Source organism: Primulina tabacum, chromosome 1 (genome assembly GCF_025594145.1).
Source record: "Primulina tabacum isolate GXHZ01 chromosome 1, ASM2559414v2, whole genome shotgun sequence".
NCBI lineage: Eukaryota > Viridiplantae > Streptophyta > Magnoliopsida > Lamiales > Gesneriaceae > Primulina > Primulina tabacum.
This window is the reverse complement of record NC_134550.1, coordinates 21903298-21927337: the sequence shown is the minus strand read 5'-3', so window position 1 is coordinate 21927337 and position 24040 is coordinate 21903298.

Genomic DNA, 24040 nt, shown 5'->3' with positions numbered 1-24040 from the left:
CCCGAGCTACACCCAAACTTTTTGAAGGCTCCAACAAGATCATGACAGTAAGTTGTTTTAACTTTTCTCCTCCTCTTCCCCTCTTTTTTTTTAATAACTTCTTTTGCACAGGGTGTCCAGCTGATGATCTCGGCCTTTTAAGAGGTAGCCACGCATCCACCCTTTCCGAAAACCGAGCCCGACAATTCCAGGATATCCAAGAGCGACTTCAAGAGAAAATGTCCCGGGTTCGAGCACTTCATGCAGACGAAGTGGCCGGCTTGCGCGCTGACTTGGATAAGGCCAACCAAGAGCTGGAGAAGGCCCAGGATGAAATCAATGAAGGCCTCATTAGGGAGGATACCTATATATATGTATGTATGTTAATTTAATATATTTTAGACTCTTCTAAAATTATTTTATTATAATTTTGCAGTTAATAGGTACTACTAATAATTTATTATTTAATTAGTAAATTCTAAATATTAAATAAATAATTGTGAACTAATTACGACTTCGATCGACCAATAGACAACGCCGATGTGTCGAGGCTATAAATCTCGTTCATATAATGAAAAATTAAAATTTTGAAGGACAAATTTCCACTGATTCATTTTTTGCAGCTGTCAGTTTTGTGAACTCCTTCATTAAAAATGACAGTTTCACTTTCTTCACTTAGTTAGCTTTCAAGCTAAATTCCACAACTTTCAATAATTGAATCTACTCATAAACTCTTTTATAAGTAATTTGTTTAATCTTCATCAAATGAAAGTGTCAAATTCAACTCCTTGAATTCGATTATCTCAACTGGAACACTTAATCCAATACTTATGTGCTCCTCAATGGTTGAGGAATACAGCTAGCCGTCGGTTCATAACTTCATGTGATTCAGAATAACATATGTTCTTATTTAGGCTTATTAGGAATGGCAATGGGGCGGGGCGGGGGCGGGTTTGCCAATTCCATCCCCGTCCCCGAATTCCATCCACATCCCCATACCCATCCCAATCCAAGCTTTTTCGGGTTCGAGGAGTCCCCAAACCAGAAACTTCGAGATCAACTTCCCATCTCCGTTTCAAAAATATTAATATGGCAAGACGATGATGGATTCAGAGATTTTCTCAAACCAAAACTTATTATTATATATTATTATTAGTGATAATATTAATATTAATATTAATATCAAATCTGCAATAATTGGTACATCAAGAGTTGCAAATGAATTCGATACGATGTAATGTACCTTTAAGTAATAATAGTAACATCATATGTGCAACTAGGAAAACATATTTCCCTAAAGCACGTGTCTTACTCTGGCCAGAGACTCCTTGCACTATTAATTCAATATATCACATAGGATATCTTCACCCGTAGGCTAGTGGTGAATCCCCGACTACAATGCACTGACTCTTACATATTTCAAAACTTCACACAATCTCACCACACGATGACCTTCAATGGAGTAGGTAAACGTATCAAAATACATGCTAGTATGAAGAGCCTTCATGTTGTCCTTGGTCAAAGGAACCATAACCGCATACTTATCCACTCGAAAAATGATAACCACTTGGAAAGACCAAATGAGAGTTGTTCAATGCCTCATCAAATGTCTACACTCATCTCTATGAATGGACATATATCCATTCTTTTACCAATGAAACATGAAGTTTACTTCATAGATGACAGTTTCAAGATCGAGCTACATTATCCTTATTTTAGCCGGTTTAAATCGAATAGGAATATTTTTTGATTATATAATACATTTCCTAATGAATTTCATGATCCACTAGGTTTGTGGACCTCATGGTACTTATACTATAATCAAAGAATTTATCTATGCAGTTTTAATGAGTATACAGATAAAGTAAATGTCACAATTGAATAAAACCATAAAATATTATTAAAATAAAAATTATTTTTTACATAAGAGTCAATAACGCTGAAGCCACAAATTGGCTTATTGGACATCTGCTCTAACATCTTATTAATTCTAACTTGTTATTTTTGGAGCATAAGAAAATATATATATATATATATATATATTATTGAAAAAATATTCAGACAAAAGAAACTGAAAAATGAGTTACATGAAAAATGATGACGATGATGATAGTGAGTGAGTCTTTTTTGCATATAATAAGGTATTCAATATCAAAAGAGTCAAAGACACCTCTCAAAACTTCTCAACTAAACGGACGGACAAAAGGATAAATACAACACTAGTTGAAAGGGTAACATGTTCCCTGACATTAACAAATTTGCCAAGGTTTTTGCTTTATGTGCAGTTGTACATATTTCAAATCATACACTTTTGTTCCTTTGACTTTTTATATTCCAGACATGGTTTGTATATGACCTTTGTTCATATTATTAAAAAAGAATGTTTATGTTTGATACCCAGACTCGATAGTTTGTATCTATTTGCTTTGATCATGTTTAATTTCATAATTGTTATGATGTCTAGTTGTTGTTTATGTATTTCACATTACCAGTTCAATCAAACCATTACGCTAAGTAAAATGTCATTGATGTTATAGATTTCTATAAAGTGGACCGTCTTTAACATCTTATTGGATGCATCATTTTATTTGTGCAAAGTGAATTTTTACACCTTATCAGTTCAATCAAACCATTACGATGAATTAAAGTATGTTACGGCTGAATAAAGTAGGATAAATATTTTAATACTCGATGTTATGTGTTTATGTGTTGTGATGTTCTTAGTTGAACCAAAATATGTTCTATTATAACTCAAATTTTATTTACTATTTAACTCACATGTTTATATTATGCATCAATACATCATTATATTGCAACCTAGACATCGTATAGTCCAATGGCCTTACTTGGGCAAGCTAGAGATGGGCTTCAGTGATTTGAGTTGCTTGACTTGATGTCAACCACAATATTTTCCCTCACCCTTATGAGTTCTACATGCCAATGATATAGGACCCATGAAGGAACTTAATATACTCCTCGGGCAACTTTTACAGGTTATAAAAGTTGGTGTACTATTTTCTCGCACCCAAGGCGCACCGGAAGTTTTAAATTTTAGTTTCGACACTCGAAACTTACCTTGGGTGTCGTATGTTATTCAACAATCAAAGGGAGTTCAGAATCGTTACCTTCGCGTAAATTACGTTGGACTCTAAACAATTCTGGGATTAGTTGATATGCCTCTTCTTGTATTTCCCTTCGAACTGATCTCCACCCGTTGGTCGTCAAATTAGGTCCACGATCAAAGAATCTATTCCTTATTTGAATTGCACTAGTAATCACAAACAATTTCTTCGTTGAGGTTGTGACGTCCGAATTTCTAAAATCCAGAGTTGGTGCAGCAGCGCGAGGCCCGACGGACGTGGAAGAACTTGGCCGAAATTTCTCTTAATTTTTTTCAAGGTGGGCGATAGCTTCTTTGGAACGGCGGAAGAATTTTTAATGAATTTTATGTTTGTATTGTGTGCAAAAATTTTCTTATGTTTTGTACCCCCTCATTGTATATTTATAGAGTGTATGAAATGTATCTTACTTTTAACTTTAAAATACTACTAATTTTTTTTATATATATAAACTTTTCCTCTAAATTCGAAACCATCACATTTATAAAATATTTTAACATCCAAAAATCTGAAATGCATAAAAACTCAATGAATCGTTAATTGTAAAAACTTACGATAACTCCAAAAGATCCAACGTCAAAACTTGAAAACAAGCATAAAACCGTTATAAAATAATCCTCAAACTTTTGCTTAAAAAATTTAAATATAAATCTAGTAGTGCGGAAAGTAAAAGTCCCTCGAGAATGTACGTCGCGATCCAGTCAAGCATCAGCACCTCCCTAAATATCATCCTCACATGCACTCATTCAAACCTAGTGAGTCTAATGACTCAGCAAGCTCAAACATGATATAGCAAGTACATAAATATACAGTCACATGCGTAGAAATACATTTATTAAAAATAGATTTTTCATGGAAGCACGAAACTTTAAAAAATATGCAACTTTCTAAATCATGCATAAATATGAACTTTTCCATAAAAATGACATTTTTAAGTGAAGTTTGGTCCTCGATATTGACAACATTCAGTCGATTGATCAATCTATAAATCATAGTTGTAACGTACCGTATTTTTGAACATACTTAAAATTTGCGGAAATATAAAATTTTCTTAAATAATTAACTCTCTCTCAAAATACACTTGTAAATAAAATGCTTGATCAAATATTTGAAACATAAACGAACTTGCAACAAGTACTTTTTTAAAACAACATAAAGTAATTCGTTAAAATAAGAGTAAATGAGTTCAACATGCATAAAAATCCTTAAAACTTAAGTGGTCCTCGGGTTAGTCCTCTGCCCAGTCCGAGCCATCTCACTGTTCTCCACCTCTCGTATCCTCAAACTCGTCCTCACCTGCATCGATCAAGTCTAGTGAGTCTAAAGACTCAACATGTATAAACTGAGAATAGCAAGTAATACATAATAAATCCACATGCATTTTTAAAATAGTCCAATACATATTAAACTATGAGCATACTTACATAAATATAGACGTGTCATCATTACATAAACTTTTTCATAAACGTGCTTGCAACATACATAATTAAACATACATAATCATCATCATTTTGCGTAGAGATATGTTTCAAAGCAAGTGACTCATAGCATAATGTGCCCGATCAGACTAAACCACAGTACTGGGCTGACATGGATGCCCATTGCCACATATATAAGATCCCCGGTCATCCTTTACTGGGTGGATTGGTCCCTGGTCATGCTTTACCGCTTCCCAATCCTGATTAAAACTCGGTCATGCTTTACCGGGGTGGAGAGGTCCCTGAACATGTTCTCCGGCTTCATAACCCGTTCATAATTGGTCACAAGACAAATCGCATACCTCAAAAACATAAAAAATTTTCTTTTTGCACGTCGAACATACTTACATAGCGTTGAGGGCTTCGTTGGATCTCGCTTGGGCTACAGCTGCACATACATACTAATACATTATTCCAACAACTTAAAATTCCATAACTTAACCATACCAATCAAACTCACCACCGAAGTGATTAAATAACTAATGACTTTCTAGACCACTCGAGACTTGACCACGTCTAATTCAACATACTAAACCCTGATGTCGAACCCCGAAACAATCTTGACATGCAATATGAACATTGCCCAAACAATGGAAGACACAGACCTCGCTTAAACCATAGTTCAACGTTCCCTATTCAAACTTCGAAACGTCTAATCTAATCCTCATTAAGCTTAAACATAACGACGTATTAATACTCAAATGAAGCAATATCACCTAAACTTGAAGCTCAAAGATCCTTGAACCAGCACCTAGGCGCTGAGGTGTAGCTCTGCAGCGCTTGGTCAAGCGCCTAGGCGCTACTAACCAGCGCCGCGGCGCTACCCTGCACGAATCTGTAGCGCTCCAGCGCTCCAAATGCAGCGCTGCAGTGCTCCAAATGTAGTGCTGCGGCGCTAACCCTATGTGAACCAGACCCCAAAAGTATCATCTTCTACCCATTCACTTCTCTATGACTTCTAATGTAACCAAACACATACCGACTCGAAACGAAACTCCGATTGGCGTCTGACCACAACCCATGACATACCTAAACGCATCAATAATCACCCGGCAATTCCCAATCAAGTCAGCAACCAAATAAAACTCAAGAAACATGAAGAACATATTTTATAACATCATAGTTTGAGCAGTTACACGAGAATGATCATAACTCGCTTGTTTCTTGCCTGAAAATTACAAATTAACCGTCAAATCGAAGGTATCAAAAAGTACTTCATTTTACATTTGAAAGTTTTTCCAAAAAATTGATTGAAAATTCGCAGGACTCGAAAAGAAAATTTGGTTTTTGAGATCTAAAAACTTGTTCAAAATCTTTTCAACCATTTTTGCTCAAACTTTGCATAACATAATCAAATTTTTACACACAATAAGCATCAAAATACTTACTACGACAAGATCGATGCAGAAAATAAAAGAATATACATGCCTTTACGTTAAAACACACGAAGATAACGAGTACCGATGCAGTGGATTATAGGAGATAACCGGGAGACGGTTGCTACACGATTTCTTGCCCGAAAATGAGCGTGAATGTAGAACTTGTTAAAATAGAATACGTATAAGTCATGCATAATTTCTAGTATTTAAATTAAAAATGATTTTTCATGCATGAGGATTTAAATTCTTTTCTTTAAATTTGTTGAGTTATTTTACGCAGTATTTTAGTTATTATCTTTTCAGTTAAATAAGCGAGGCCGGACTGGAGTTGGAGTATTAAAATAAATTTTAATATTAAGAAAACATTCCTAGAATTTATTTAAGATAAATAATAAGTTATTTTAATATAAAAGAATGTTTAAGGATTTATTTAGTTAAGTTGAGATAAGTAGTAAATAAATTTTTTATGTCCAATAATTTAATTAAAAGCCTAAAATAAAATATGTGACCAATTGAGATAAGTTAATCTAGGCTTGTTTTATTTAAGAAATTGTAACTTAACATGTTAGTGAATTTAATTTAAAAATTAGCCATGCATGCAAGATAATTACCATCCTAAATAAATTTATTTATCTAGTAAAATACTTAATGGGTAGATAAAATTCTAAAGATTTAAAATTCAATAATTAAGCAATATTCCACCCCATTTTTAAAAGCATAATTTCGGCCACCTTGATAAGAGATTTGAATTAATTGACAACTCACAAACTTTGATTCCTTTCCTTATCTCTTTTTTTGGTAGATAATCCCTCACCTTTTAATCATCAATAATTATTAATTAAGCAATATTTTTCCCATTTTATTTCAAGAATTTCGGTCACTACCTTTTTAGATTTAAAATTATTTGGCAACTCTCCATCTTTAATTCATTTCCTTATCTTTTTTTTTGGGAGATAATTCCACTACACTTAATCTTCAATAATTAATAATTAAGCAATTTTCCTACACCTATTTGAAAGATAGAAAATCGGCCAACCTCATTTTTAATCAAATCAAATCAATCATTTCCCTTATATCTCAACTCAAGGATAGAAAAGTTTCTATCTTGCCTTTCTATCTCCCATTTATTTGGCAACTTCCTCATTCACCTCCTAGACTTTTCTCTCCCCATTTTCGAAAACTTGAGAGCATTTTCAGTAGAGAAAATCGTGAGTCTCCTAGGAGAATTAAGAAAGAAACAAGAAAGAAAAGTAGAAACGAAAGAAGAACACTCTGTCTCCTCCGCGCCGCGTCGTCGTAATCGTTTGTTTTCTTTCAAAACAAATCCAGGCATGTTTATATTATTTATTTGCTCTTCAATCAAGTTATATAAGTATTTTAAAACATTACATGATCATGATTTCAATGGCAAAACCGAATTTGGACAGCAACTTTCAAAGAAAAATCTGCACAGAATTTCGGTCCCCACTTGTTCTTCACGGTTTTGATGTTTTTGTGGTTTCAGGGTTGGCTCGATTTCCAGGGGCTCAAGGCTGCTTATGGTCATGTTATAGGGTGTGATAGAAAGGTATTAGTCCATTAGTTGCAGCCCCTTTCCCCCCTTGCAACACGTTTTGACAGCAACTCCCCATCATGTCATTTTGTGTCCCGATTTGCATGTTTCTTGTCTAAGGTGAAGATTCTGATCTTGGCTGCCCTAGGGGCTGTAGCCATGGTTAGAATCCTTCCTTGAAATGTTTAGGACGTGACCAAGATTCCCTTTCATGGCTTGGTTCATGTCCCCCTTGATTTTTACAACAAACAAGAACAGCGCCCCTCGGTTTTAAAATTCTGGTTTCGGGTGTGTGTGTTGAGTTTCGAACTTATGGTGTCAAGTGGGTTATGGTTAGATTCTAGCCCTTAGCCATGACTCATGCAACACCTTAGCATGTCTAACATGGACCATGGTTAACCTCATAGCCTATGGATCATTCATTTGACAGCAAAACAAGCAACACCCCCACACGTGCTCAATGGCGTCTCGGGTGGAACTTCAGATTTGTCGTAGGTGTTGGGTTGGATTATGGTTGGCCTAGAGCCCTTAGCCATGGTTCAAACCATACCTTAGGTTGTTGGCAAGAGGCTCTAGTCGGTGGTTCAAGCCACAATGGCCATTAGCCTTACAAACGACGCAAGGAAGCGCAATTGCTGCTGCTGTAATTTTCTTGACAGCAACTTTGTGCTTCGGTTCAGAGGCTCGTTTGAGTTCTTGGTTGGATTTTAGCCTATGGTCTTGGATTGGACAGTGCCTTATTGAGTTAGGAAGGTCATGTTTTTGGCCGTTTTTATTTTGGTTAAGTTTAGAGGTCGTACGAGAATTTACGGTGCAATGTGCCAAATTGACTCTCGAAAGAGCGTTTCATGATTTTGGCCTCCATGCATCATTTTCGTGTATTACAGCCCTTGGTATATATTTTTCATCATTTTAGGTGTATTTTAATCATGACTAAATGATGGTTCGATGTTGGTTCGGGTTGGTACGGGGTCATGGTTAAATATTAAGTTTGTTGGGCGTAATAGTCTCATTTTTAGTTCGATTTTTGATATGTTGGTCAAGTCAAGTTATTTGCATGTTTTTCATGTTAGAATTAGGTCGCAGCGAGCCTGGGAACGATCCAACCCAATTGGTAAAATAAAACAGGATATTTAATTATATTACGTGCATAAAAATATAAAATATTCATTTTTGAGATATATGCGATATTGCTTGTGGCCACCTCACGTTCATGGGATTGCAGCTTATCATGGGATTATTACTTCATCCGGTGGTCACTGACCGGTTCATGTTCATGTATTGGTACGGATATCCAGTCCAAGGGCTGTGATGATCTCTACCACCCAGTATACTGTGGTTTAGTCTGATCAGACGATTCATTTCACGTTATGGGCCACTTGCGTAGAACATATTCTCAACAGAAAATTATTATATGCTATTTCATGACAGGGCTTTATCGAGCAAACATTTCACTTACGATTTTCAGTTCAGTTATGCACGTATTTATAATTACTCATGACAAGATATTTTCACGTTACGCTTTACGATATGATATTGTTACACGGCATGAAATTTTATGATATATTTACTTGTTATCTACGATATATGCATGTTGAGTCTTTAGACTCACTAGACTTGATTGTTGTAGGTACTGATGAGGTCAGGGCCGAGGGCGGGGACCAGTGAGCCATCTTGGGTCGGCAGTAGTAGGAACCCGAGGACCTCATTTATCAGTTTATTTACCATTTTTATGCAAACTCATTTTTATCACGATGAAATATTTTAAGTTGTTGTTTTGAAACAGATATTTACTTCCGCTGCTATTTTAAACATTGAATCTTTTTATCAATATATTTTATGAATGAGGCATTTTATTTATTTAAAAAGAAAATTTTAAATTATTCCGCAAATTTTCAAGTACGAATTTCGGGCCTCTACAGCTGGTATCAGAGCCTATGTTCTTGTAAAGTGTTGTACTACTACTGACCTCGAGAAGTTCACAAAGTCACGTCTTCGGTCTGTAAGTTTTACTTTTATGCATTTCGTTTACAGCATGAAATATTTTAACAGCATGTTTTCATGAAATATTTTACGTTCATATTTTGATTATTCAGTATTTATTTAAATTTAAAGAAATAATAGAGATTATGCATGTTAATTACGTATGGGTTATGTATGGAACAGTATGCCTCCTAGACGCATTCTTGAGCGTATGAGAGATGATGAGCCTCACCAGGAGGACGGTGAGAATCAGAGGCAGGGGAGAGATTTACCACCTCCACCTCCACCTGACATGAATGCCCAGATGCTAGCTGGGATGACTCAGTTCTTCGCACAGTTTGCGGGGAACAATGCTGTGGCAGCCAGGCCGACAGGGCCCGAGGCTACTTATGAGAGGTTTATGAAGATGCGGCCGAAGGAGGTTTCAGGGACGACAGATCCCATGATTTCGAGGGCTGGATCAAGTCCCTCGAGGTTATATTTGAGTTTATGGAGCTTGGGAATGCGGACAGAGTTCGTTGTGCGACCTATCTATTCGGAAGAGATGCCCGCTTATGGTGGGAAGGAGCATCAGTAGCCCTGAACTTGACTACACTGAGTTGGATGCGCTTCACGGAGGTATTCTACTCCAAATATTTTACTGATGAGGTGCGTTCCAGATTGACCAGGGAGTTCATGACCCTGAGGCAGGGAGACTCGACTTTTATGGAGTTCATCCGTAAGTTCGAGAGGGGTTGCCATTTTGTGCCCCCGATTGCGAACGATGCCGGTGCCAAGCTGAGGCACTTTCTGGATGGTTTACGGCCGATCTTGCACCGCGATGTTAGGGTGGCTGGCCCTACTACCTTTGAAGTCGCTGTTTCCAGAGCTCTTGCTGCAGAGCAAGGTCAGATTGACATTGAGAGGGATCGCCAGGGCAAGCAACCAGTCCAAGTGCCACACCGCCCTCCTCCTAAGCAGCAGCCACAGAATAAGAGACCATTCCATGGCCCACCCAGAAACAGAGGATAGCGACAGCAGCAGCAGGGACGTGTAGCCCCAAGGACCTTTGAGCACCCAGTCTGTCCCAAGTGCACACGCCGCCATGCTGGAGCGTGTATGTATGGCTCAGGGAAGTGTTATAAATGTGTTAGTCCAGACAACTTGCTGCAGCAGTGCCCGCAGAGAAGCCTGCATACCCAAGGCAGAGTTTTTGCTCTCCATGCAGCAGAGATGAACCCGGAGACCATGCTCATGACAGGTATCTTACAGATTTAAGTTTATATTTGAAATTCGGTGTTTTGGGAATCTGGGTTAAGATTTTGAACATAGAATTGATGATATGATTTCATGCTCTACTCAGTGTTATTTTCGGAAATTTAGTTTAGAAGAACTCTGGCCTTTGCAAGTCTATTAAGTTAGTTCTAGTGATTATTGGGTTCAACTTGACGTTCCAATCTTTCAGGGAGAATTTTTATATCTGGTTCCGCTACCAAAGCCTTGATAGATTCAGGGGCTACTCACTCGTTTATTTCGGAGGTCTTTGCTAACTTCCTCAAGGTCAAGACCGTTGGGTTAGATGTGGCGTATTCAGTAGTTTTACCTTCTGGAGAGGAGATGACAGCTACCAATGTGATCTGAGACATAGACCTCGAGCTTCATGGCAATCTTGTTTATGCGGATCTTATCGTACTGCCGATGCCAGAGTTTGACATCATTCTAGGGATGGACTGGCTATTGCGAAACAGAGTTTTGATTGACTTCCAGCGGAGATTTGTTCTAGTCCGACCGCCTGGGATGGTGCAGTTCTTATTCGAACCAGACAGGTACTTTCCTTTACCGCAAATTATACCTTGTATCCAGGCTAGGAAGCTCATGCGTAGAGGGTGTCAGGCGTTTTTAGGGACTTTTGTATCCGTTCCCGAGGCACCCAGTCAGTCAGCCTCCGATGTTCCCATTGTTAGAGATTTTCTAGGCGTTTTTCCTGAGGATTGCGCCAGCGATCTTCATGGATCTCATGAATCGCGTATTTCAGCCGTATCTTGACCAGTTTGTGATAGTATTCATAGACGACATTCTCGTCTACTCAAAGAACCAAGAGGATCACAGCAGACATCTGACCACAGTTTTGCAGACCTTGCAAAAGCACAAGTTATTCGCAAAGTTCAGTAAGTACGAGTTCTGGTTAGAGAAGGTGGCGTTCTTAGGCCACATCGTTTCTAGCAGCGGTATTGAGGTAGACCCAGCGAAAGTTGCAGCAGTCAGGGATTGGGTTGTGCCGTAGAATGCATCAGAGATCCGTAGTTTCCTTGGGCTAGTAGGATATTATCAGAAGTTTATTCAGGGATTCTCCTCTATCGCAGTTCCACTCACGTCGTTGACGAAAAAGAATGCTAAATTTGTATGGAGCGATGTATAGAGGCCCGAAATTCGTACTTGAGAATTTGCGGAAAAATTTAAAATTTTCTTTTAAAATAAGTAATTTGCCTCATTCGTAAAATAAACTGATAAATAGAGTTTAATGTTCAAAATAGCACAGCGGAAGTAATTATTGTTTGCAAAATAATAATTTAAAATAATCCAACAAAGATAAAATGTTTGGGTATAAAAATGGTAAATGGTGAAAATGAGGTCCTCGGGTTCCACTACTGCTGACCCAAGATGTCTCACTGGTCCACGCCCTCGGCTCCGACCTCATCAGTACCTACAACAATCAAGTCTAGTGAGTCTAAAGACTCAACATGCATATATCGTAAATAACAAGTAATAATAATAAAAATGCATGCATGGTAAAAATATCATGAGTCTGGCGTAACGTAAAAATATCATGTCATGAGTAATTATAATACGTGCAAAACCGAATTGAAAATCATAAGTGAACTGGTTGCTCAATCGAGCCCTGTAATAAAATAACATGTCATTAATTTTCTGTTGAGATTATGTTTTACGCAAGTGGCCCCTGAACTGAACTGAACTGGATCGCCTGATAAGACTAAACCACAGTATACTGAGCAGTAGAGATCATCGCAGCCCTTGGACTGGATATCCGTACCAATAAATGAACTGAACTGAACCGGTAAGTGACCACCGGGTGAAGTAATAATCCCATGATAATGAAGTGGCCACAAACAATATCGCATAAATCTCAAAAATGAATATTTTAAATTTTTTTTTGCACGTAATATAATTAAATATCCTGTCATAAATTTACCAAATGGGTTGGATCGTTCCCAGGCTCGCTGTGACTCAAATCTAACATGAAAAATATGGAAATGATTTACTTGCTCAAACTTTATAATTGACTCCAAAAACGAGACAATTACGCCCAATGACTTGATATTTAATCATGACTCCGTGCCAACCCGAACCAACACCGAACCATCGTTTAGTCATGATTAAAATACATTTAAAATGATGAAATAATGCTCTTAACATTTCAGTACTTCGAAATTTGGTGAATGGAGGCCAAAAACATGAAACGCTCTTTCGAGAGTCACTTTGGCTCATTGCACCGTAAATTCTCGTACGACCTCTAAACATGACCAAATAACAAACGGTCAAAAACATGACCTTCCTAACTCAATGGGGTACTGTACAGTCCAAGGCCATAGGCTAAAAGCCAACCAAGAACTCGAAACACACCTCTGAACCGAAGCACAACTTGCTGTCACAAAATACAGCAGCGGCGCTTGCGTTTCTTTGCGTTGTTTGCGAGGCTAATAGCCATTGGGGCTTGAACCACTGACCAGAACCTCTTTCCAACATCCTAAGGGTGGGCCTGAACCATGTCTAAGGGTCCTAGGCCAGCCACAATCCAATTCATCACCCTTGACAACACACGCCTCACCCGAGAGCACACCACTAACGCGTGGGGTGTTTTGCTTGTTCTTGTTGTCACGGACCATTCCAATGGCCATTTGATTGACCATGGCATAATATAGACATCATGAGATATTGTATGGACCATGGCTAAGGGCCCTAGGCCAACCAAGATCCATACCAACCCATGACCGAACACACACACACATGCAGAAAATGAAGGGGATCGAAGGGGGCTTGTCTTGTTTTATTTAGGAAAACTGAGGGGACCATGAACCAAGTCATGAAAGGCCGACATGGTCATGTCCTAAACATGCCAAGGAAGTGCTGAACCCACGGTTACAGGCCCAAAGGCCAACCGAGATCCGAACCACCACCTGGACAACCGAAAACAAAAAATCGCGACTAAAAATGCCCCATGGACGAGTTGCTGTCACCATTTGGTTTTGCTGGGGTGAATGGCATGCAACCAATGAATTAAACCCTTCCTAGCACACCCTATAACATGAACAACAGCAGCCTTGTACACCTGGAACGATCCAACCCTAAAATCAAAAGGAACATACCCACGTGAAGCACAAAGATGGGAACCGAAAATATTCTGCACTATGTTAAAAGAAACTGTCATGAAGATTTCGGTTTTCTTGCAATAAAATCATGTGCATGTGATGTCTAAAAATACCTATATGGCTTGATTGAAGAGTGAAAAAAATATAGACATGCCTTGGTTTGTTTTGAATTAAAAACAATTGAAAACACGACGCGGCGCGGAGGAGACAGAGTGCTCTTTACTATCTTGTTCTTCCCTCTTGTTTCCCACAAATTTTCTCTCGGTTTTCCTCCCTAGGACTCACGATTTTTCTCTCAAGAATGCTCTGAAATTTTCGAAAATAGGAGAGGGAGAGAATGGCTAGAGAAGTGAAGGGAAAGTCTGCAAATAAAATGGGATAGAATGACAAGATGAAATCTTTTCTATCCTAGAGTTTGAGGGATAAGGAAATGGTTGTGATATTATTTGATATCAAGGGATTTTTGAGGGATAAATGAGGTGAGATGGCCGATTATTAGCTAACAAATAAGGGTAGAAAATTGCTTAATTGTTTAATTATTGAGGATTAAATGGTGAGTGAATTATCTACCAAGAATGGATAAGGAAAAGAATCAAGGGAATGAGTTGTCAAATATTTTTAAGTCTACTAAGGAGGGGCCGATTTTTTTTATCTAGTTAAATGAGGTAGGGAAATTGCTTAATTATTAATTAAATGAGGGTTTAAAAATTATGGAATGAAGTGGATATGGAAAGGAATCAAAGTTGAGTTGCAAATCAAAAAACTAAATCTTCTAGAAATGGGGTGGCCGAAAATTTGAATAAAATGGAGGGGAAATATTTCTTAATTATTGAATTTTAAATCTCTAGTATTTTATCTACACATTAAATATTTTAGTGAATTAAGAAATTGATTATTGAACTTTATTTACTACTTATCTCAAATTATTTAAATAATTCCTTAAACATTCTTTTATATTAAATTTAACTTATTATTTATCTTAAATAAATCCTAGGAATGTTTCTTAATATTAAATTTTATCTCAAAACTCCAACTCCAGTCCGACCTCACTTATTTAACTGAAATGTAACAATTAAACTACTGCATCAAATAATTAAATTTAAAGAAAAGAATTTAAATACTCATGTAATAAAAATCATTTTAATTTAAATACTAGAAATTATGCGTGGCTTATACGTAGTCAAATTTACGGGTTCTACAACTCTCCCCCCCTTAAAAGAAATTTCGTCCTCGAAATTAAGACTCACCAAATAATTCGAGATAACGACTCCTCATCTCCGGCTCAGACTCCCACGTAGCTTCTCCTCTGAATGATTAAGCCATTTGACTTTCACTCGCTTAACAAACTTGTTTCGAAGCTTCTTCTCCTGTCTGTCTAAGATTTGCACTGGTCTCTCATCATAAGTCAGGTTCGGGGTAAGCTGCAACGGCTCAAAGTTCAAGACATGCGAAAGATTCGCCATATACTTCCTCAGCATAGAGACGTGGAAAACATTGTGTACTCCGGCCAGATTCGGCGGAAGAGCAACACGATAAGCTAGCGTCCCAACTCTGTCGAGGATCTCAAATGGTTCAATGAATCTCGGACTGAGCTTCCCTTTCTTCCCAAATCGCATGACACCCTTCATAGGCGCTATCTTCACAAAGACATGGTCGCCCATGGAAAACTCTAAATCTCTCCTCCTTTGATCCGCATAATTCTTCATTCGACTCTGAGCAGTCCGCATCCTATCACGGATCTTGACTAGTACATCGGCAGCCTGCTGAATAATCTCGGGACCCAATTCTGCTCTTTCCCCTACTTCATCCCAATGAATAGGAGATCTGCACTTACGACCATACAGTGCTTCAAACGGAGCCATACCAATAGGCGCCTGGAAACTGTTGTTATAGGTGAACTCTACTAATGGCAAGTTCGACTCCCAACTCACAGAGAAATCCATAACACAAGCGCGGAGGAGATTCTCCAAAATCTGAATAACTCGCTCTGACTGCCCATCTGTCTGAGGGTGGAAAGCTGTGCTAAACAACAACTTCGTACCCATAGTCGAATGCAAACTCTTCCAAAATGAGGAAGTGAATCTGGGGTCTCTGTCAGATACGATAGAAACTGGAATACCATGAAGTCGGACTATCTCCCGGATATACAACTCTGCATAGTGAATCATGGTAAAAGTCGTCTTGATAGGCAAGAAGTGCGCTGATTTGGTAAGACGATCAACAATCACCTAGATAGCATTTGATCCTCTGACTGACTTCGGCAAACCGGTCACAAAGTCCATGGTGACATTCTCCCACTTCCACTCGGGAATGGGAAGAGGCTTGAGCATACCTGCTGGTCTTTGATGCTCTGCTTTCACAAGCTGACATGTCAGACACTCGGATACAAACCGTCTGATGTCTTTCTTCATTCCCGGCCACCAATACAATAACTGCAGGTCTTTGTACATCTTCGTACTCCCAAGGTGAATAGAGTACGGTGACATATGGGCCTCTGATAGAATATCTGCTTGAATAGAACCACTGCTAGGAGCCCACATTCTGTCTCGGTATCTCACAATACCGTCGCTGACTGTATACAAGACACTGCCCTTGCCCTCATCTCTCTGCTTCCACTTTGTCAACTGCTCATCTGTTGACTGACCACTGCGAATACGATCTAGAAGAGAGGACTGAATAGTCGAGGTAGATAGACGGGGAACTCTACCTCGAGGATAAGTCTCTAGATCAAACCTCTGCATCACAGACTGAAGAGGCCTCTGAATCGTCAAATGAGCCATCACTGCGACCTTCCTGCTCAATGCATCCGCAACTACATTAGCTTTGCCCGGGTGGTAGCTAATGTCACAGTCATAATCCTTCACTAACTCCAACCAACGCCTCTGACGCATATTCAGCTCTCTCTGCGTAAAGAAGTACTTGAGGCTCTTGTGGTTGGTAAAGATCTGGCACTTCTCCCCATACAAATAATGCCTCCAAATCTTCAAGGCAAATACCACGGCGGCCAACTCTAGATTATGGGTAGGGTAATTCTTCTCATGGATTTTCAGCTGACGAGAAGCATACACTATCACCTTCCCATGCTGCATCAATACTGCGCCCAAACCAAGCTTCGAAGCATCGGTATTCAAAACAAAATCGCCGGGCCCTGACGGCATGGCCAAAACTGGTGCTGAGATAAGAGCTTGCTTCAAAGTATCGAAACTCTTCTAACACTCCTCGCTCCACACAAATTTAACATTCTTCTTGGTCAATTATGTGAGTGGAACTACGATGGAGGAGAATCCCCGAATAAACTTCCGATAATACCCTGCTAGCACAAGGAAACTGCGGATCTCTGATGCATTCTGCGGCACAACCCAATCTCTGATTGCTGCAACTTTCGCTGGGTCTACCTCAATACCACTGCTAGAAACAATGTGGCCTAAGAACGCCACCTTCTCTAGACAGAACTCGAACTTACTGAACTTGGCGAATAACTTATGCTTTTGCAAGGTCTGCAAAACTGTGGTCAGATGTCTGCTGTGATCCTCCTGATTCTTCGAGTAGACGAGAATGTCGTCTATGAATACTATCACAAACTGATCAAGATACGGCTGAAATACGCGATTCATGAGATCCATGAAGATCGCTGGCGAATTCGTCAAACCGAACGGCATCACAAGGAACTCGAAGTGGCCGTAACGAGTCCTAAAAGCAGTCTTGGAAACATCAGCATCTTTCACCCTCAACTGGTGATAACCAGAACGCAGATCAATCTTGGAGAATACCGAAGCTCCCTGCAACTGATCAAATATGTCCTCAATCCGCGGAAGTGGGTAATTGTTCTTCACTGTAACCCGGTTCAACTACCGGTAATCAATGCAAAGCCTCATAGAGCCATCATTCTTCTTCACAAACAAGACTGGCGCGCCCCATGGAGAAAAACTCTGGCGAATGAACTCCTTGTCCAGAAGTTCCTGAATCTGTTTCTTAAGCTCTGCCATCTCTGTTGGTGCTAGTCGGTACGATGCTTTTGAGATCGGAACCGTACCTGGCATAAGCTCAATGGAAAACTCCACCTCTCTCTCGGGTGGCATACCAGATACGTCCTCAGGAAAAACGTCTAAGAAGTCTCTAACAATCGGAACATCTGAAGCTGACTGACTGGGTGCCTCGGGGACAGATATAAAGGTTGCTAAAAACGCCCGACACCCTCTATGCATGAGCTTCCTAGCCTGGACACAAGGTATAATGCGTGGTAAAGGAAAGTACCTGTTTGGCTCAAATAAGAACTGCTCCATCCTAGGCGGTCGGACTAGAACAGATCTCCACAAGAAGTCTATCAACATTCTGTTCCGCCATAGCCAGTCCATCCCCAGAATGATGTCAAACTATGGCATCGGCAATACGATCAGATCCGCATAAACAAGGTTGCCATGAAGCTCGAGGTCTATGTCTCGGATCACATTGGTAGCTGTCATCTCCTCTCCAGAAGGCAGTACTACTGAATACGCCACATCTAACCCAACGGTCTTGACCTTGAGGAAGTTAGCAAAGACCTCCGAAATAAACGCGTGAGTAGCCCCTGAATCTATCAAGGCTTTCGTAGCGGAACCGGATATAAAAATTCTCCCTTAAAGATTGGAACTCTAAGTTGAACCCAATAGTTACAAGAACTAAACTTATAGACATGCAAAGGTCAAAGTTCTTCTAACCTAATTCCCGAATATAATACTGAGTAGAGCATGCAATCCTATCGCAATTCTAACTTCAAAATATTAACCCAGATTCCCAAAACATCGAATTTCAAGTATAAACTTAAAGCTGTAAGATACCTGTCATGAGCATGGTGTCTGGGTTCGTCTCCGCTGCATGGAGAGCAAAGACTCTGCCTTGGGTAGGCAGAATTCCTTGTGGGCACTGCGGTAGCAAGTGGTCTGGACTACCACACTTGTAACACTTCCCGGAACCATACATACATGCTCCAGGATGGCGGCGTGAGCACTTGGGACAGACTGCGTGCTCAAAGGTTCTTGGGACTGCACGTCCCTGTTGCTGCTGCCTCTGTCCTCTGTTCTTGGGTGGGCCGTGGAAAGGCCTCTTGTTCTGATGCTGCTGCTGACGAGGAGGAGGACGGTGTGGTACTGGAACCGGTCGCTTACCCTGACGATCCCTCTCAATGTCATGCTGGTCCTGCTCTGCAGTTAGAGCTCTAGAGACGGCAACATCATAAGTAGTAGGGCCAGCGACCCTAACATCGCGGCGCAAGATCGGCCGCAGACCATCCATAAAATGTCTCAGTTTGGCTCCAGCATCACTGGCGATCAGGGGCACAAAGTGGCAACCCCTCTCAAACTTACGGACGAACTCCGTAACAGTCAGATCTCCCTGCCTCAGGGTGATGAACTCCCTGGTCAACCTGGAACGCACCTCATCAGTAAAATATTTGGAGTAGAATACCTCCGTGAAGCGCGTCCAACTCAGTGTAGCCAAGTTCAAAGATACTGATGCTCCTTCCCACCATAGGCGTGCATCTCCTCCGAATAGATAGGTGGCACAACGAACTCTGTCTGCATCTCCAAGCTCCATGAACTCGAAGATAACCTCGAGGGACTTAATCCAGCCCTCGGCAATCATGGGATCAGACGTCCCTGAAAACTCCTTCGGACTTATCTTCATAAACCGCTCATAAGTAGCCTCGGGCCCTGTCGGCCTGGCTGCCACAACATTTTTCCCCGCAAACTGTGCGAAGAACTGAATCATCCCAGCTAGCATCTGGGCATTCATGTCAGGTGGAGGGGGTGGAGGTCCGTTTGTCTCCTGTCTCTGATCCTCCCTGTCCTCCTAGCGAGGCTCATCATCTCTCGCACGCTCAAGAATGCGTCTAGGGGGCATACTGTTCCATACATAACCCATACGTAACTAACATGCATAATTTCCATAATTTATTTAAAATTTTAATTAACAACTGAATAATCAAAATCTGAACATAAAATATTTCATGAGAACATGCTGTTAAAATATTTCATGATGTAAACGAAATTCGTAATTGTAAAACTTACAGACCGAAGACGTGACTTCGTGAGCTTCTCGTGGTAAGTAGTAGTACAACCCTCTACAAGAACATAGGCTCTGATACCATCTATATAGGCCCGAAATTCATACTTGAAAATTTGCGGAAAAATTTAAAATTTTCTTTTAGAATAAGTAATTTGCCTCATTCGTAAAATAAACTGATAAATAGAGTTTAATGTTCAAAATAGCACAGCGGAAATAATTATTTTTTGCAAAATAACAATTTAAAATAATCCAACAAAGATAAAATGTTTGGGTATAAAAATGGTAAATGGTGAAAATGAGGTCCTCGGGTTCCACTACTGCCGACCCAAGATGTCTCACTGGTCCACGCCCTCGGCTCCGACCTCATCAGTACCTACAACAATCAAGTCTAGTGAGTCTAAAGACTCAACATGCATATATCGTAAATAACAAGTAATAATAATAAAATTGCATGCATGGTAAAAATATCATGAGTCTGGCGTAACGTAAAAATATCATGTCATTAGTAATTATAATACGTGCACAACCGAACTGAAAATCATAAGTGAACTTGTTGCTCAATCGAGCCCTGTAATAAAATAACATGTAATAAATTTTCTGTTGAGATTATGTTCTACGCAAGTGGCCCCTGAACTGAACTGAACTGAACTGATCTCCTGATCAGACTAAACCACAGTATACTGGGCAGTAGAGATCATCGCAGCCCTTGGACTGGATATCCGTTCCAATAAATGAACTGAACTGAACCGGTAAGTGACCACATGGTGAAGTAATAATCCCATGATAATGAAGTGGCCACAAGCAATATCGCATAAATCTCAAAAATGAATATTTTAAATTTTTTTTTCACCTAATATAATTAAATAACATAATTAAATATCATGTATTGATTTTACCGAATGGGTTGGATCGTTCCTAGGCTCGCTGCGACTCAAATCTAACATGAAAAATATGCAAATGATTTACTTGCTCAAACTTTATAATTGACTCCAAAAACAAGACAATTACGCCCAATGACTTGGTATTTAATCATGACTCCGTGACAACCCAACCAACACCGAACCATCGTTTAGTCATTATTAAAATACATTTAAAATGATGAAATAATGCTCTTAACATTTCAGTACTTCGAAATTTGGTGAATGGAGGCCAAAAACATGAAACGCTCTTTCGAGAGTCACTTTGGCATATTGCACCGTAAATTCTCGTACGACCTCTAAACTTGACCAAATCTCAAACGGCCAAAAACATGACCTTCCTAACTCAATGGGGTACTGCCCAGTCCAAGGCCATAGGCTAAAAGCCAACCAAGAACTCGAAACACACCTCTGAACCGAAGCACAACTTGCTGTCACAAAATACAGCAGCGGCGCTTGCATTTCTTTGCGTTGTTTGCGAGGCTAATGGCCATTGGGGCTTGAACCACGGCTAAGGGCCCTAGGCCAGCCACAATCCAATCCATCACCCTTGACAACACACGCCTCACCCGAGAGCACACCACCAACGCGTGGGGTGTTTTGCTTGTTCTTGTTGTCACAGACCATTCCAGTGGCCATTTTATTGACCATGGCATGATATAAACATCATGAGGTATTGTATGGACCATGGCTAAGGGCCCTAGGCCAACCAAGATCCATACCAACCCATGACCGAACACACACACACATGCAGAAAATGAAGGGGATCGAAGGGGGCTTGTCTTGTTTTATTTAGAAAACTGAGGGGACCATGAACCAAGTCATGAAAGGCCGACATGGTCATGTCCTAAACATGCCAAGGAAGTGCTGAACCCATGGTTACAGGCCCAAAGGCCAACCGAGATCCGAACCACCATCTGGACAACCGAAAACCAAAAATCGCGACTCAAAATGCCCCATGGACGAGTTGCTGTCACCATTCGGTTTTGCTGGGGTGAATGGCATGCAACCAATGAATTAAACCCTTCCTAGCACACCCTATAACATGAACAACAGCAGCCTTGTACACCTGGAACGAGCCAACCCTGAAATCGAAAGGAACATACCCACGTGAAGCACAAAGATGGGAACCGAAAATATTCTGCACTATGTTAAAAGAAACTGTCATGAAGATTTCGGTTTTCTTGCAATAAAATCATGTGCATGTGATGTTTAAAAATACCTATATGGCTTGATTGAAGAGTGAAAAAAATATAGACATGCCTTGGTTTGTTTTGAACGAAAAACAATTGAAAACACGACGCGGCGCGGAGTAGACGGAGTGCTCTTTACTATCTTGTTCTTCCCTCTTGTTTCCCACAAATTTTCTCTCGGATTTTCCTCCCTAGGACTCACGATTTTTCTCTCAAGAATGCTCTGAAATTTTCGAAAACAGGAGAGGGAGAGAATTGCTAGAGAAGTGAAGGGAAAGTCTACAAATAAAATGGGATAGAATGGCAAGATCAAATCTTTTCTATCCTAGAGTTTGAGGGATAAGGAAATGGTTGTGATATTATTTGATATCAAGGGATTTTTGAGGGATAAATGAGGTGAGATGGCCGATTATTAGCTAACAAATAAGGGTAGAAAATTGCTTAATTGTTTAATTATTGAGGATTAAATGGTGAGTGAATTATCTACCAAGAATGGATAAGGAAAAGAATCAAGGGAATGAGTTGTCAAATATTTTTAAGTCTACTAAGGAAGGGCCGATTTTTTTTTATCTAGTTAAATGAGGTAGGAAAATTTCTTAATTATTAATTAAATGAGGGTTTAAAAATTATGGAATGAAGTGGATATGGAAAGGAATCAAAGTTGAGTTGCAAATCAAAAAACTAAATCTTCTAGAAATGGGGTGGCCGAAAATTTGAATAAAATGGAGGAGAAATATTTCTTAATTATTGAATTTTAAATCTCTAGTATTTTATCTACCCATTAAATATTTTACTGAATTAAGAAATTGATTATTGAACTTTATTTACTACTTATCTCAAATTATTTAAATAATTCCTTAAACATTCTTTTATATTAAATTTAACTTATTATTTATCTTAAATAAATCCTAGAAATGTTTTCTTAATATTAAATTTTATCTCAAAACTCCAACTCCAGTCCGGCCTCACTTATTTAACTGAAAGATAACAATTAAACTACTGCATCAAATAATTAAATTTAAAGAAAAGAATTTAAATACTCATGCAATAAAAATCATTTTAATTTAAATACTAGAAATTATGCATGGTTTATACGTAGTCTAATTTACGGGTTCTACACGATGAGTGTCAGAAGAGCTTCGATACTTTGAAGCAAGCTCTTATCTCAGCGCCAGTGTTGGCCATGCCGTCAGGGCCCGGAGACTTTGTTTTGTATACCGATGCTTCGAACCTCGGTCTAGGCGCAGTGTTGATGCAGCATGGGAAGGTGATAGCGTATGCTTCTCCATAGTTGAAGATCCATGAGAAGAATTACCCTACCCATGATCTAGAGCTGGCCGCCGTAGTATTTGCCTTGAAGATTTGGAGGCATTATTTGTATGGGGAGAAGTGCCAGATCTTTACCGACCATAAGAGCCTCAAGTACTTCTTTACACAGAAAGAGCTGAATATGCGTCAGCGGCGTTGGTTGGAGCTAGTGAAGAACTATGACTGTGACATTAGCTACCACCCGGGTAAAGCTAATGTAGTTGCGGATGCATTGAGCAGGAAAGTCGCAGTGATGGCTCATCTAGCGATTTCGAGGCCTCTTCAGTCTGAGATGCAGAGGTTTGATCTAGAGACTTATCCTCGAGGTAGAGTTCCCCGTATATCTACCTTGACGATTCAGTCTTCCCTTCTAGACCCTATTCGCAGTGGTCAGTCAGCAGATGAGCAGTTGGCAAAGTGGACGCCGAGAGATGAGGCCAAGGGCAGTGTCTTGTATACAGTTAGCGACGGTATTGTGAGATATCGAGACAGGATGTGGGTTCCTAGCAGCGATTCTATTCGAGCAGATATTTTATCAGAGGCCCATATGTCGCCGTACTCTATTCATCCTGGGAGTACGAAGATGTACAAAGATCTGTAGTTGTTGTATTGGTGGCCCAGAATGAAGAAGGATATCAGGCGTTTTGTATCCTAGTGTCTAACGTGCCAGCTAGTGAAAGCAGAGCATCAGAGACCAGCAGGCTTGCTCAAGCCTCTTCCTAT